This window comes from Papaver somniferum, chromosome 9 (genome assembly GCF_003573695.1).
Source record: "Papaver somniferum cultivar HN1 chromosome 9, ASM357369v1, whole genome shotgun sequence".
Classification (NCBI taxonomy): domain Eukaryota; kingdom Viridiplantae; phylum Streptophyta; class Magnoliopsida; order Ranunculales; family Papaveraceae; genus Papaver; species Papaver somniferum.
In genome coordinates this window covers 42,480,557-42,485,746 of record NC_039366.1, presented here as the reverse complement: position 1 = coordinate 42,485,746, position 5,190 = coordinate 42,480,557, and the positions used below count along the sequence as shown (strand labels likewise).

The following is a 5,190-nucleotide window of genomic DNA, read 5'->3' as shown; positions in this document are numbered from 1 at the left end:
AATTATTTAACTCATTTAAAATCCTAAGTCATGCGAGGCCATGCGTCGCATGGTGGGAATACTTCCCTTCTCCTTCGATGGTGACCCTCACCCACTCATAGAATTGATCCGTTTCACTTTTCCTCAAAGGAGAGAAAAAACGATTTATACTCACAAAATCAACAAATTTATCAGAGAAAGATAAAAAGAACAAAAATCGAAAGAACAAAAACGTAGAACAAAACCTAACTTCCCATCTTCTCTTCCACTTTATTCCTCTGTGAATCTCCCTAAACCCTATTCAGCCGAAAATCCATAACCCTAACTCTCAATCTTCTCTTACACTTTCTTCCTCTGTGAATCTCCTTTCGCATTCTTGGTTTGTTTTTTTTCAACCTGAGCTCGCGAAAGACATCTCTCCCGTTTCTCTTCTCGGAGCCCTAGTTGTTGTTTTTTTTTTGTTCTTTTGTTGTCTAATCTAATCAACTTTCTTTTTGTTTGTTGCAGAGATTAATGTCGTTTGTTAACTAATTTTATGAGGTATTGATATTTTAACTGAGTCTCTTTTGAATCTAATTGGTTCCGGTGATTAGTAATTGGTTTTTCAGAATTTAGGGTTTACCCTAAGCCTGATAATGATCGATCTAATTTGCATTATCATGCAAAAGGATTTTAATGGGTTCTCATTTAATTTTTAGGTTTTCTATTTTGATTTTAGATAACTCTTTGATTCATTTGAATGTAATTTTTAGGTTTTTTTTTTTTATTTTAGATAACTGTTTGATTCATTTGAATGTAATTTTCAGTTTCACTAGGGTGTTGGAGGGTAAAATTCCATGCTTTTGAGCAGGAAGATGGAAGATTAATTTGGGTGTTGATTCCCCTGCTGTAGGTATGAAATTAAGCAGCAACTTGGTTTCTGTTGCTTCTTTAGATTTTTTTTCTTTTTTTTTTTCTTATCTTATTGCAATACTTTTGTTTGATTCACTTTCTGTTGCTTCTTTAGAAGAGGAAGATAATTCTGAGCTTCCACCTGTTTCATGCTTTTTTATTTTTTACTTTGGCACTGATTGTTCAGTTGTTTTTCCCGTTAAATATGTAGGTGATGTAATCAAGTGTGGTTTGGGGGTTTTATGGATTAAATTGCAGTGAGTCTCTTGTTTTCTGGTAAGGTCAAAACTCCAGTTTCCGTCTCTTACTATAATGTTGTAATGCATTTCGATTATGTGGTGTTCTGTTTTAGGGATACTAATATGTACTGATGGTTGTATTCTATTTTAGGGCTACTAATAGATACTGACAGATGTTTTTTTATGTGCAGACCTAACAACTTTTGAATTTTAATGAACACTCTTGAATGTTTTGTTGCTGCCACTTAAGTTTATAAGCATGGATTTCTTGGATAAACATGCTCAATTGCTATCAAAACATTGTGTGAGCATCTATAACATGCCATTATAGACATGTAAATTTGATTTTATTATCTCTAAACGGAATTGTTGATTTCCATTTGTGGTTTTTGGTTTAGTTATAATTCTGCAGCTAAAGGAGGAAGAAGAAGTTGAAGAATGGCAAGAGGAAACAGACAGTAGTCTGGACCAAAAAATGTTATCCGGACAATAGTTTGGATCATAAATGTCAGGTGATATTTGTGCTCAAAATTCAAGTAATAAATAGTATATGAAAGGCAATGCTCTACATACTAACTATAATTTGATTGGGTTCCATGGACTAGGTCAGTTTAGTTTATTTTTACTGCTAGTTATGAATTCCTAATTTAATTATCCATGAATTCCTTATTGGTATATTTGCGTACCTTGACCTATGCTTATGCAGTGTTACACTGAACTAATATGGTTAACCCAATTCTGTATTTCATCTGATTTATGTTCTTTGCAGAATTTGTGATTGTTTGGAGCAGCAATATGCAAAAGGCATTACTACTACGGATGATATGCAGGAACTTTAAGAGGCTCTTAGATAAATGTTTTGAAGATATTAGTGTCTAACAATATATACACATTGCCAACTTGCCTTGAGTTTTCAGTGTACTTGCAACAATGAGAAATGTCGATTCAAGCAGCATTCCAAACTGATAAAATCCATAGTGCCAAGATCTTTCATATCTTCCAATTATGTTAACACCTGGGTGTAGTTTACATGTTGTTTTAAAGCACTAATTATTAATTTCATCATATAAGTTTTCAGTTTTCATCATCTTTCGTTGTTAATCTGCACTGACATTTGCAATGCAAGTTGGTTATCAACAAAATGTAAAGCATATTCGAGGCAGACATCAAAGCATTCTATAGCATCCGGATGGAATGCACTAAGCGAATGGTATGTACTTTAGATAGACAAACATGTAGATAGTTTAGTTTTTTCCAGTATAATCAACTAAATCATTTGCATTGCAGGTCAAGTATCACAAATTGTACATCCAATATGAGGAATGAGTGCATTGAGAAAATGGTATGTACTTTGGATAGAAAAACCTATAAATTGTTAATCGTAATATATAATATAATCAACTGAAAATAAGTATATGCACAATGGCATCAGGCATTCAACTATCATATATATCATATATAGAACAAAATGGCAACCCTCAACGTCCTATTACCATGGAAGGAAGTGGGTTCAGTTTCCTTATGGATTTATTACGGTTGATATATTTCTAACTCCTCACCCTTTTTCACTTCGTATAATTCGCCACCTCTTATAGATAGCTCTGATTGTGTTGATTCATTGGTTGCAATCACTTATTCTGTTTCATGCTTGCAGATGGCACAACAAGCTTATCCAGTTCCTTAAAGAGAAGATTGAGCTTTGAATTGGAAAGCCTATCAGTGAGTATACTGGGGCTACCCTGGGTTTCATATTTGATTAACATGGTTACTATAAACTTAATACAAACATTTTGGTCATAACTTTAAGTAAGTCTATTCACTACACCATTTTTTCCGAATCATACAGGTTTTCGAGCGTTACGAAAAGGGGAACTACAATTTTTTCGTAACGGCCCACTAGCCGTTATGATTTTTCTTTTGTAACGTCCCTTGTAACAGGTTAGAGCCGTTACTACATGGCACTGTCGTAACATGCGCCATCCGTTACCAATTTTATTTAGTAACAGGACGTTGTAACAAGCTGAAGCCGTTACGATTTTTTTTGTAACTGTAAAAAAATTACTGCCGGTCAACCTTGACCTGGTCAGAATCAGTCGGCAATGACTAATTTTGACCAGGTCAAAGTTGACCGACAGCTCATTCTCGGCTGGAATACGCCGGAATTCCAAATAACCACCTGCATACACCTTCCATTTATCCTTGACAATCAACAATATTTTCTTCAATCAAATTCATCTCCATTCAATCAATTCTTATCACATTCAAATGGATTCATACAAAGGATTTATACAAAAAAGAACTTAAATTCTTCTAAGTATCAAATACTAGGGGATGTATACAAATTCTTCTAAGTATCAGTTCATAGAAATTCCTATGTTCACAAATTTATCTAACTTAGAATGTACATAGAAACTTACGGCAACCTAATGTATGCCTTGTTCTCCAACGTTTTTGCTCCAAACTTGTCGCAGCAGAGCATCATCCAATGAAACTGCAAACACAAAAAACATATATTTAGATGGAAGTATGTGCAGAAAAATTAGCCCTAAGTTATGAGGTTACTGTTGCAAGTAAGAGAAGTGGAGGATCATACTACATTAAGTTCTTGTTCATATCGTAGAAACCTACTTAAGTTCCTAAGTTCATTCCACTTCGTAGAAACCTACTACATTAGGGAATACATGGAAACCTACTTCAGTTCCTAAGTTCATTTCATTCTCACTTGAAAATCACTATAAGTAGATAGTGCAGAAAGTTGCTCAAAACTTGCAGATTCAATCAATTGAACCGGTAAGCTATGATTGTTATCTCATCTATGGTCTTTCAGAATTATTATACATAGCGAGGCTGTTACGCCAGCTAAGGACTTAAATAAGAAAATATGGAGTAAGCCATCAAGCACAACAACAACTAGACCAACTTTAAGCTGCAAATTTTAAGACATCAAGTCAGAAATCCATGCATAAAGTTATAGATGAAAAGTATCTTCTAAGTTTAAACTTCATAAGCATATATACCAACCTATGTTAAAAGCAGACAAAACTTCAAAAAAATATAAATTGGGGAGAAGAACAATGAGAAATACTTATTGTGGTTTTGTAATAAAGAACAAGCCCATGATTTATGCTATTGTTGTGGTACTCCTTTCTCTGCAGAGAAGAAAGTAAGATATAATTTCAAACTGAACTAATAAAACATATAAAGGAAAAAAGATGGTTCTTAATTACTTCATTGCTACTAAACATTACCATGATAACTACAGGCTTATGGGCGACGGACAGTTGCCTATATGGTTTAGGGGCCTAAAGCTTACCAAGGTTTTAAGTCCACCTAAGCAGTAACAGACAAGATCCATATCTTAGAATTTAGGCCTATGGTGTAGTATTCACGACCATAAACTCTATAGGAAACTAATAAGGGAGACATAAATTTATATATGAATTCAAACTTGCTAAATAAAAGAACACAAAAAATACCTTGGGGAAAAGTGTTTCATAAAGCTTCTGGTATTTAGCTTCAAGAGCACCCCTCTCCTCAAAAAGCTTCGCTTCAAGCTCATCATGTTGGCCCTGCAAAGTATGCACCAAAATTTTTACTTATCCTTAAACTCAACTACAAGCTTACCCCCACCAAGTTCAAGCTCATGATCGAAATTGATAGCAAGCATTTTATGAAACATACACAGAAAAATGAGTCCATCGATAAAATAAGAAAAACAGATGAAAGGAAGAACTACCACCTTTACAAAAGAAAAAAAAGATTATCTTGAATACGAGACACAACTGCCATACCTTTAAAGTGAGACGTAAAGTGGTGTCTCTGAACAATCTTCACCGAACGGTTACCACCTACCCTGAAATCCAAGTGAAAATAAGATAAAATAAAATTGTGGGTGTACAACGATAACGTAGTGAATACAACTGAAATGCTTACAAGTTACAAGCAAATCCTTCTCCTAATGTTGCCTCAATTGAATGGTCTGAACTTTTCCATCTGTTAATGTGCAAATGGAAAATTCTGTTGAGATTCCAGAAGCCCGACCACTTACTTAGACCATGTAAAAATAGAATTCATCTCCAAG

General features: G+C 34.3%; 1 long non-coding RNA gene across 1 annotated transcript; it reads left to right on the top strand.

Moving 5' to 3' along the window:
* The first annotated feature begins 204 nt into the window (after nt 1-204).
* Nucleotides 205-3,250, top strand: LOC113308438. The gene is made up of 10 exons (XR_003339792.1): nt 205-358; nt 487-519; nt 786-871; nt 1,082-1,146; nt 1,301-1,413; nt 1,508-1,621; nt 1,879-2,319; nt 2,397-2,451; nt 2,764-2,828; nt 2,956-3,250. It is a non-coding gene; the product is annotated as an uncharacterized LOC113308438 (long non-coding RNA).
* The last annotated feature ends 1,940 nt before the right edge of the window (nt 3,251-5,190 follow it).